This window comes from Opisthorchis viverrini (assembly GCF_000715545.1).
Source record: "Opisthorchis viverrini unplaced genomic scaffold opera_v5_419, whole genome shotgun sequence".
In the NCBI taxonomy this organism is placed as follows: domain Eukaryota; kingdom Metazoa; phylum Platyhelminthes; class Trematoda; order Opisthorchiida; family Opisthorchiidae; genus Opisthorchis; species Opisthorchis viverrini.
The window spans coordinates 84178-96323 of NW_008752077.1; positions in this window are offsets into that span (position 1 = coordinate 84178).

Here is a 12146-nt window from a genome sequence, read left to right on the forward strand (position 1 = left end):
GTCCTTATCTTGTGATCTCTCATCACCCCAAGTATTTCACCATACAATTTAACAATAAGTCTGATACTGTTAGTATAGATCGTTTGAAACAAGGTTATACTGATTTTGTTGATTCGAGACGTCTTGGAAACAACACCGCCGATGTCAAGCCCAAAAGCAACGCGACCGAAGTTTCTCCCACCCTACCCTTTCGCCACATATATGACTGTACAGTTCACCACCACTCGCTAGATCACGAGATCTATCTTTTTCCCTTACACTCACAAATCACGCCACAGAATCGTGACTCACTTGACTACACAGCTCACAGTCAAGCCCTTGATCCCAAGACTCGTCCTTCTTCCCCTACACGTACAAATCACGACACACAAAGGTAACTCACCTGACATCGACTGTCTACCGTCCGATAAGGTAGCAACAAGTCATGTGCTGACACCCACACACACGCAAACGTTCCTACATATAGGATAACAGCACAGCAACACAACACCACTCAATAGAGCTTCGCACGTCGCCCAGCTCGGAGCAGAGCCACTCAGGACTTTACGGCGCTTCACTCACGGATATCCAGGACTACGTGTGGCTGTTACGACAGCGAAGAAGACACGAAACCTGCATCCGGGCTTACAACAGGATTTATCAAACTGTACCTGCAAAACGATAAGTCCCTTGTTTGCATATATACCTGTTGTAATAATTTTACTCAACAAACAGACATTGTTAGTGCTCTCCGTTTCCTCGTTCATACAAATAGTTTTCGGGTTCTAGTAGAGCATTAGCAAATTGGTGAGCCTCTAATCAATCAATTTGAGGGCTTGAAAGGAAACGGAAAGTTAAACATAAATCATTCAGCTGGTTTTCTTTCGGCTACAACTTTCCTACACTTCATAATCACTCTCGTGAACACGACCTATTTTAAACTATGTGATGCCTATAATGGTTTGCACCGGGGCTGATGAACAACGGGCCAGGAGATGTTGCGTGGTGAATACGATGGCTCATATAACGGAAGTACGTACACAGTTAAGACCGCGTACAAGTTGTGGACGTCATGTTATTGATAGACGAACGAGCTAGGGGAGCTGTGTACAGCAAAGCTAAGATCCAGAGAAGCCTCTGGGCACAGGGCGGGGTCAGGTTTCTTAGAGTCTCCTACCAAGGATATCAAAACACGACTACTGATGCCTCTACTCAATTAAATGAATTAGCCAACTACATCGGCACCTTCAGTTGAAAACGCCCAGCTGAAGTTTAGCACCATTTAGTCATGAAGCAGCATTATACACCTTGTGGATAAAACACACATCAAATAGTGCGGGAAAATCATTAAAATTATTTGACAACGCATGAGTTCTTGTAGGGTCAGATTTAGCAGGCATGACTCGATGGGGTGCTAATCCTTCAGGTAAATAACTGGAGGTCGTTAAGTATGGCTGCTAACGGACACCAGCATCGTTCACGTTGCAGGTTTCTGTGTATTGTATCTGAGTGAATGTCTGTAAGCTCCGTTCTGTTGTTTTTTCTAACTATTTACGTGAATACAATGTTTTCGGCCTCCGCAGTTTCTGACAACCAGCAGAAACGACACTTGGAAGAGTGCAGTATCAAAAACGGAGTGAGGATGGCAATTCAGATGAACAAATGAGCACCACTCGTTTCATTAAGTAATTATGTCACGGGTATGTATACATCAATATGATTAAGATAGCGAGATCTTTGATACCTCTTTGTCGGTAACAATTTGCCACACCAATCCTGGTAGGGCGGACAATGCTGGCATAGGTCAACGGTCTTCGAGAATGCTTGCCACATGGGCGATCCAGCGTCATCGATATTGTGTCGAAATGCCAATCGATCGTCCACCAAGTAGTTACGATACGGTGTACTTCACCGTGGAGAATACGATGCTTGTACCCCACTAGGTAATGTTGTGTAGACTTCGATGGTCGAAAACAAGAGGTCGTCTTCTATCTTCCCACTGAGTAGTGAAGCTTCACGCCCATACAACAGAATCAAGCATACGGGAGTATTGTACACCCCTCCGTAGAAGTAAAATAGGAATTTCTGGAATGTCTTTGTAGCTCACGCAGCGCTGTAGAACAGAGCAGTCGACTGAGTCAAACGCTGTTTTGAGAGCATAGACGAGGAATAGCCGTGAGCATAGACATAGTCAAGTTATCGAAGGGCTAAAACGTGGTCAATGCATTCACGACCTGGATAGAACTCTCGGATTCACACAGCTGTTCTGAGACTTCACAGGCAATGGACCAATCTCTCCGTTGACGTCGAATGTTTCTGTTTGCCTGGCATGGCAGGGAGTGATAGCCAAGCAGCGAGGGCGATGGCTTTGATGCAAGACCACCATTGGCTATGTGACGCAGCCATTAGTTTGCCTTGTCCCGGGGTGACTGGGTTAACTAGTAAGGGACTTCCTGCTTCGTTAGGGACTGGCCTCCCTTGGGTGATTTCTAGCCGATACGAATCTAGGTGGAGAGTTTTACAAGGTAAACGGTATAGAATAAGACGTACATGGCCCAACAAGCCACAAGCCGTAGAGTGTGACCAGCTTCTCTATCGGAGAGTGAATTTACCCGAAAACAACCTGGCGTACTTCAGTATTACTGGTCTGATTTTTTTACTAGACCCATGCAATGCTTCTGAGGCACCCATGGTCAGACACAGAGTCTTCGAAGGTCTCCAGACGGAACGGCCACGTCTCTGGTCCATAGAGACAAGTTGGGCCGCCGCAATGTGAACTCCACCCTTGACATTCAAGCCCATACGACGTAGGCACCATGTATGTCTGAGGTTGGCAAGCGCTGCCATAGCCTTCCAGATTTAGGTGGTTTAATCTTTCGCCAGTCTACGGGGGCTTAGACAGCTGCCCGGATAGATGTCTGTCACACCGGCCTGTTCTACTGCAAGCATGGGGTCTGGATTTGATCTCATCAATCTTGCAGCGAAACCTAACGCTTTACAAGTGCAAAGCGCATACCGAACTGCACAGCACAGTTATTTATGTGGATTGGTATCGAAGTATGGGTTTACACGGTACTTCCAGAGCTTGAATTGATAGGGGTCGGCTAGTCCTTTGTTCACTTTGCCGTTAAAAATGACGCTTCGAAAATGGACTGAGGTTCCATCCTTTCCGGGAAGCGCTTCAGTAACATCCGCCCTCTTCAGACCAGCTGATCGGTTTAGCTGGAGAAGGCCCTTCGATATTCAGCACCTGACAGATCTGCGCGCGCCACCGTAGTCGTTTGTTGCTTGTGTAGTTTGTTTGGCTTCAACCAGAGCTGCTGGTTGTGACGAGATCTACTGTTCACCGGGGTGCGCGGACGACCTCGGACAGATGTTTTCGAAAATTGTTAGCATGGGTACTCTCAACTGTCTCCCATCGTCATACAAATCATCATTATTAACGTTGTGCTCGTTGAGTTCCGGAAGCTTTTCAACCAACTCAGCGCTTTGCAGGAGGGGAACCGAATGTCTTTCCATCAAGCGATGTTTTCCACAGGGGAGGCTCACACAATTCTGCGATCGAAGTCAAAAAATGTACTCCAAAACGAATGAAGTTCTTGCACCGAAGCTCTTCAGTGGCAGCCTATTGCCACATGGTCTCGCCGAGTCCACGATTGATTTGTAGTTGGTGGCCCCCAAGTTACACGGTATGAACGCTTTTGCTGGCTAGAAACAAATGATGTACAATACACAAATGAAAAAGTTTAAACCCATCATCTGTGTGATGCGCATCAACCGATCGGCCGCCGATATGGACTTCCTCATGACTAAGTTGGCCAGGCGGTCTGAGCATTCATATCACCTGCCATGACACCCGTATTCGTCGATGATCGGAGAAACCGTAGCAAATCTTGAAAGATGTCTTTCCCAGCATCAGAGCTGCCGTTTGTCAGAGCGTATGCTGACGCAATCGTTCAGCTGTAGCACCATTTCGGTGCCTAGCTGCCACACCACACGAAGGAGGCACGAGGGCTGGGATACTGCCAAGTTGCCCAAGCCTAGACAGGGGGAAGTCGAGAGGCAGAGGTCGGGTTCGAAGCACGGACCTTCCGGTCATTAAATTCGCGCTCTAATCACTTGGTCCATCTCGCCGGATCGGATGCTGACGCAATAAACAAACACCGTCAACCGCAGCAGCCTTGATCGAATCAGTCAACTTAACTCAAAGCCGGTTATTTAAAGGAATCCAGTCCAGTAAACCACACTCAATCATGGGGTTAAGCACAGCACCCGCACCGTAGACGTCACAAGCCATTGAAAAAGTCGTTCAGCTGTAACACCCTTCCGGTGCCTAGCTGCCATGCCACCCGAAAGAAGCACGAGGGCTGGGATACTGCCAGGTTGCCCAAGCCTAAACAGGAGGAAGTCGAGATGCAGAGGTCGGGTTCGAACCACGGACCTTCCAGTCAGTAAAATCGTGCTTTAACCACCTGAGCCATCTTGCAGGAGTCATTGCATCAGGATCACCAGACACCCAAAAAGTACGAGAAGCTGGGTTGAAGTATATGACCGAAATGGGGTGTGTACGCGTTTTTCGAAGACGAAATACATCGATTGAAACAGAGGACAAGTTGTGAGTAAAAACTACCTGTTGCCCAATTTGACACGGAGTGTGGACATTGAAAGCAGCAACGTGCAACAAATCCCTTGAATTTAGTATGGTTTTATTACGATTTGTCGTGCAGGACAGAAGCTTAGATGTAGAGCAACGGATAATTGATTAGTGGACAAATGAATAAGAAAAACTTGGGTGAGTGGGTGCGGGGTGCAGTCGGTGAACGAAGAGCTGTTAGGACAAACGATACTTTCCGGTTATCCAGACTGAGAAGGACGGACTAGTTGAGGCATAAAAAACCTTGAGCCTTTGTCTCAATAGTCTGAACTACAAGACGATGGGAGGGTGTAGGGTTGTGTTCAGGGACCATCCCCCTAGCCTCTAACTGAAAAATCTGAGCCATGAAACCGTAGATTCTTTGTATCGGCCATTCGAAGGAGCCGAAATAGACCGTGGCCATCCTTCATGACAAAGACCCTTCCTATTTTCAGAGCCATTCTCACAAGCACTTCTCAGGACCACTTCAAGCTCTGGATGGGTCGCTTTTGATGCATTTGCATGCGTTGTCAGAATGTGATCCCGGAAAGGTGCTTTCCGCCTTCCCCCAGTTCTGTCAAGTTAGTTCTCGCACAAGCACGACGTAAGACTCATGGCACCCCGGAGATCTCCTCGAACTTCATTCGGTTTTTTTAAGATTTGCTGTTGAAGGCGGTATAAAGAACTCGGTATGATAGTTCCCTTTTATCGATGATATCTGAAGACAATGTGCATCGACTCGGTAAGCATCCTTTCCTTCATTGTCGTAAATCAAACAGTCACACATGAGTAAAGTTCGTGCGGACTTTTTCAAAACAACAATCGTTCACCTGCAGCATCCTTTCGGTGCCTAGCTGTCATGCCACCCGAAGGAGGCACGAGGGCTGGGATACTGCTAGGCGGCTCAAGCCTAGACAGGGGAGTCGAGAGGCAGAGGACGGGTTCGAACCACGGACCTTCCGGTCAGGAAATTCGCACTCTAACCACTTGGACCATCTCGCCCCCAGTCTTTAACACTGGATTCTAGGTGGTATAACTATGCATACGGTTGATTGCGCATCAGTAGACCCCAGGGGTAAAAAGGTGCATCTTTTGTGTATTAAAAGTCGGCATTTTCAAGCAAGAAAGAGATGGTCAATGTTTCCGGCTAGACGAATCGGTCCAGATAAATCTCGGTGAAAAGTATTAGAATGGTTAAATCTCCAGGATGCCCGAAATCTGCTGAGACCCTCAAACTCCGCGAAAACCGCAGTAGGGAAGCCATCAAGCATCTGGACCAGAAAAGCCAGCTGCCGATTGGACGCTTAAGAAGTAAATCAGTTCAGCAACGGCTGACGATGATGAGCGTTCGGGTACGCCAGAGAAGCAACGGTCGACGATGGTGAATATTCACCCAACGCCGACCGGACAGCCTGGGTTCAAGGTCAAAAGTGTGCTTTAAATAACGCAATGCTGCATGCAACTATTTCACTCGCTTGATCGCAATATAGCCGCTGTTTCTTATTGGGGAGTATATTTCCGGCATTAAGCACCTAGTTACAGCAGAAAGTATCCTTCTCGGCGTCAGATCTGCAATCTGCCAGAGTATAGGCTGGAACTACAAACGGGCACTGGCTTTCACGGTGAGTGGTACTGAGCTTGATTGAAAGGCGCAAAGACGACTGTTTACTGTAATCCAAACGTAAAGCGCGTTCAGCTCTGGCACGAAGCCATATATCCCACGAAAAATCGCTTCTGAGTCACCCGGAGAGTAAAATGTGACAGAGGTGAGTTCGTTTTTCGTGCTCTAAGATGCTGAACCTCCTTGAGCACTATGTGAGTGCTTCAGGGGCATGTGATGGATAAAATTTAAGAGAGTATAGCGCCTGCGCAAGCATCGTCCGTTTGCCAGTTTCATATAGAACGCGGAATTGAAAGCTCTTCTGTAGGGAGGCTCGAGTAGATCAAGAAACTGTTGTTCTGTTTTTACGAGAGGACATTATTCATAAAAGTTCCGGCTCGCGACTCCTGGGGTTCGCCAGGTGAGCGCACTCCGAGTTTCCGTCAACTTTATGGACTAAGTGAACCACAATTGCAAAAATCGCAAAAATAAACGCATTTCCACACCCATGTCATCTTCGTGGGAAGCTCAACTGAGCCCTTGCTGAATTTAACGTCAAAATGTTGCACTTCTTTGCATATATGTGTGGACTTAAAACCACCCTCATCTGCCGTCATTTTTTGCGACTTGTTTTAATCGATCTCTTTTGAAGATTATTGGCGCACATTCGGCTTTGAACTTCGTCTGCTATGGCTTCGGAAGTGGCTTTCGTTGAGAAATTTGTGGGTGTATCGTTTTCATCCTTCACGGCATTTGAGAAGACCTTAAATCAATACATGAAGGATAACTTTGTGATATTTGTGCGTTCATCCAGTAATCGAAGCACCAACACTATTTTGCGTTACGAATGGGTGTACTACAAATGCAGCAGGCGCCCTCCAAGAAAAACGGAAAGCCGTGGAATCCGAAGAAGCTAGTAAGCCGAGCGTAATTTCTAATAAAAAAAGTACGCGAAGCACCAGCTGCCCAGTGCGGTTTTGTCTACGGAGGCAAAGGAACCAACTGGCAGTGACGTCTTATTTTCTGGAACACAACCACAAACTGTCAAAGTTTCTTTACGATCGGCTTCCAGTCAATCGACGCTTAACCGAAGACGAGTTGGGCACATGCCAGGCCCTGCTGAGATATGGAACGCCGTCATCTGAGGTGCGGCAGTTTGTGGCGGATGAATTCGGAAAGATTCTTACAACTAAGGATATACACAACTACCGCCGGAAGTGTCGACCGGCTATGTTGAGTAGGTGCCTAATGGTTGGGTTTTAATGTAGCAGATGATATGCCTTCGGTCCTGGCAAAACTTCGGGAGACCGGACGCGTTCTTGTGTGTCAGGGAGAGGAAGGTCACTATAGCCACATATGTTTCTCCCGATGGCAGCAGATAGCGTTATTCCGACGCTTTCCCGACGTAGTGAATGTGGACGGGACACATGCAACAAACCGCCTTGGGTAAGTTTTTTTAAAGCATCTAATATTCGGTATTTAGATATAAACTATACACATTCTTGATAACGGACGGCATGGGAACCGGGCGTCCGGTTATGTATGCGTTCGTAGAGAGCGAGCAGTTTGCTCCCATGCGTAAACTGTTCGGCTTGTTCAAAGAAATGATGGGCGAAGCGTATCCGGTCAGGACCTTCGTAATGGACAAGTTGGCGGCGCAAATGCGTGCGGCAAGAGTAGTGTTCGGCTGTGACATTATGCTTTGCTACTTTCACGTCCGCAAAGCCATCAGGAAGCACGTATGTATCATTTAATATCCATGTATTTATGGTCACAGACACATTCTGCGAACAGCCGGCACATATTTCACCGCATGGCTCGCCTGGACAATGCTGTACAGTAGGTTTTATGTTCATCATATTACAAGCACACGGATTCCGACAAGATCTACAGCTTTTGCGCCGAACCGATCCCCGATCTCTCTCCTATCTCACGGCTCGCTGGTTGTACATCACCCGAAAATGGGCCATACACGCACAGTCCGGAATGGTTCGTTTCGGTAATGTGACCAACCGACTGGAGAATGCGAGCGGGCGCCTTAAAGATCGGGTGTCGGAATAAACAAGGTGAGGTCGAGCTACGTAAACTAACTTATAGTTTTTGGTGCAAACACCCAGATGCTCCCAGACTGTCGACACCTGTGCTGGAGAATCCACATACCCTTTTTATCAGGCGACATGGCTCCCCTGCGTACACCTGTTCCCTGTATTTCCAGATCAGTCCGTTCCAAGCAGTAAGAACTATTCATCATTAACTTTTTCTTAGCCTGCTTTTCAATCCACCAACGCTGGCTGTGTGCTCTGTGACCGGCCTACAACTACCAGTGACCGCTGGTGTACAACGGATCGCGTGTCATATCACGCCGACTCTTGTGACGGTGAACCCTGCCCACTGTGTGGTGGTGCTCTTCAGGCTTGTCCCAGAGGTGAGTCCACATGAAAATAAATCACTTTTGGTTCTTAGCTCCGGGCCGATCCCGAAAACGCACAAGTGTGCTTGCTACCCGGTCCGCAAAGAGGGCATCTTATGGTGTTGACCTGGACCGAAGCACAGATTCCCAGCACAGTGTGTCCCGTGAATCTGTGTGCGTCCGTGTTTTCGGGCCCACAGAGGAACTACTCGACAGCCATGATTCTATGTCTGACAACTACGACTAACTCTGTAGAGCGCCGGCTAGATGAAAGAGATGAAGATGATTTCATGTGATCCATCGGCTCCGGAAAGTTTGTCTGGTAATGAGATCCTATGCATTACATGTAAGTCTCGTATTTCTTGAGAGTTGCAGTAAACAGGCATGCGAAATAACCGCTGAGGATCGCATTATGTGAACAGGCATCTACGACAGCATAGCCGCTGCAGTGAATTTTCGGGTAAGTATCTCTACCTGTTTGTCGGCCGCCCGCTTTATGGTGATATTTCGATAACCTGAATTATATCTTCCTCTCATTTCAGGACTTAAACGGCGAAATGAACGCTCCTCACGAAGAAGAAAATGCGCCTCACAGAAGGACATATGTAAACCTCAAAACGACCAATATATCTCAAAATTTCAAGACGTCAATTTTGAGCCTTTCCTCCGTTACCGATGGATGGATTAGTTGGGCATCGTGTACCCCTAGCCGCATGTTAGTGTTGTGCGTCGGTTAAGAACGTTCAGCTGTCTGGTATTATCGACGTAGGCTCTATGTGGCTAGTTAGTTGGGCATCGCGTACCCCTAGCCGCATGTTAGTGGTGTGCGTCGGGTAAGATCGATGAACATCGAGGTCTTTCTAGCATGATTCGGAACCTATAATGAAAAACTCTGTAATTTGCCAGTTAACGTGCACGATGTTTAGCAAATAATTAGCGTGCACTACGGAATTTTAACTGGCAACAAAGAATCATCGACCAAAATTTGTTTGCACGAATGCGCCTACGCATAGGTTGCATCTCCAAAGGCCAGTTAGATTCTAGAATGTTGAGGAAATCTGTTCCGGTGAAAAAATACCTGAAAGTTACGTTCATTGTATGTGAGTCAACCTTTTCCACAATTCGCGATTTTTTATCATCAGGTAACTTATTCAAAGTCGGCGGTGTTTATTCACCTGGAGATTTAGTTCACTTAAACAAACCGCCATAGTAAAGGATTTTTAATAATACAGGAGCGTATACATTATACATAGACATTCTACACTATGAAGTGGCAAGTCTGAAAATACCGTAGATTTCGAGAACTCATTCTCATTGTGCGAATGGCCAGCGGCCCCAGAGGCCCCTTTAGAGCCTTGGACTCAAACCTGGCGCACAATTATTGAGTCTTCTAACCACCCTGATCACCCAACTTTCGGCTCATCACCCTTGGAGGCAGAGGAGACAGTGTTGAAATGCTTGTGCACACACTGCCTCAGCCGTTTCAACAAACTCGGCGATTTTAAACGGCCAGCTTGCCTTGAACAACCGTCCTTAAACGCACTCAGAGAGACCTGGCTCACAGCAGATGTGTCTGACGCGGAGATCTTGACAAACGGTTACTCTATTTCTCGAGCTGACTCAAAACAAGGGAGCGTTGGTTGGGTTGCCCTGTACTTGCATGCGGCCCTACCAATCCCGACTGTCCTCTCTGATACTTTTATGCGATTCACTGTGGGTTCAAATCCCGCCGCGCGGGTCCGATTCTCTCCTTCTCGGTGTGGTCTACGGTAGGCCCTTGAGCCCCCCTGAAGATGACCAACTCCTCATACAACCCCTTGAGCAACTCTCCTAAAACTACCACTTCACTCATCTCCTGCTGGTAGGTGACTTCAACTCTCCAAAGACCTCCTGGATGGAGCTCCAGTGCGTCGAATCAATCCGACTTTTTCCAGCGGCGCTGATTGAAGTCATTAAACACAGCGCTTGGACTCAATATGTCGTTGTACCCATTAGATACCGCGCAGGCCAACTGCCATCCCTCCTGGATTTGGTCATCACCAACGAAAGACACTTCGTTGATCAGGTACCAATTAACCCTCCACTGGAACATAGCGACCACTGTGTGATGACGTCCGATTTCATCTGCTATTGGACCAGAAATCCCAAACCTCAAATGTGGTTTCGAGACTTCCGCCGTGCAGACTTCTCAGGAATGCGCATCCTCCTTGAACAAGTCAAACTACCACCAGCTCCGGCGGTAGAACTATACAGGACCTTGTCCAGAAAGTTCACGAGGCTGACGCGACGTTCGTCCCAAAAAAACGGCACGCACTCGGATGAACCGCAGGGTGCCAAAAAGGATTCGGAGACTTCTGGAAAAAAGATCCCAACTCTTTTTCAAAAAGTTGACCACAGGGGATACGGAAGATGAGCTGGCATCTCGTAAAATGCGGAACCGCTGTAAATCGGAAATCCGCCAATGGAACATATGAAAACAAACCATCATTCTGGACCTCGCTCGAAAAAACGAAAACGTCTTGTTCAAATACATGAGACATCGTCGCAGAAACAAGCCATCCGCGTTCTCCTTGAGTGACAGAAACGGAGAACCAACGAAGGACCCAGCAGTGGTATCTGAGGTCTACAGAGTACACCGTCTGTCTATACGCAGCCCCAGCGTCCTCGTCACATCCACTCTTGTCAAGGAGAAACTACGAACACCCTCTAACCGACTTCGTCTTCACGGTGGAGGACATTCGCATTTGGTCCTGACGACGTCCATCTAAGGATCCTGAAGGAAACGTCCTCCACACTGCACCTCATCTACACCTGGTGCTTCGTCAGTCGCTTGACGAAGGCCACCTTCCCTCTGCTTGGAAGGAAGCCATTATCACGCCAATCTACAAAACTGGTGACCGACTATCGCCTGGCAGCTATAGGACTATAAGCCTCACTTACGCGCCGTGCAAGGTGATGGAACGCATTCTGAAGTGAGCTATCCTAGATCACCTTACTTCCAGGAATTTGATATCTCCAGCTCAAGGCGGATTTCTCCCAAATCGCTCTTGCGTGACAAACATGCTCGTGTTTATGGACAGATTAACCCAAGCCAAGGACGGAGGACTTATATCGGATGCCGTATTTCTCGACTTCTCAAAAGCATTTGATAGGGTCCCACACGTTCCGCTGCTCCACAAACTCGAGTCTTACGGGATTCAAGGGAAAATCCTTCGCTGGATCAAGGTGTTCCTATCAGACAAATCATTCCGAGTGAGAATAGGTTCGGCCTGTCCTTCTCACGCGCCGGCCTCCATTGGAGTTCTCCAAGGCTCTGTCCTGGGACCACCGCTGTTTCCGATCTACGCCAACGACCTCCCAGATGTTCTTGCAAGTCCATGTCTACTGTTTGCGGACGACTTGAAACCCTGGAGTTCCAATGCCAGTGCCCTCCAAATGGATGTAGACGCTGCCAAGCAGTGGTCGTTGGACTGGAACCTTCCTCTGAATGACGAAAAGTGCGTCCATATGTCGTTTGGAGGGGA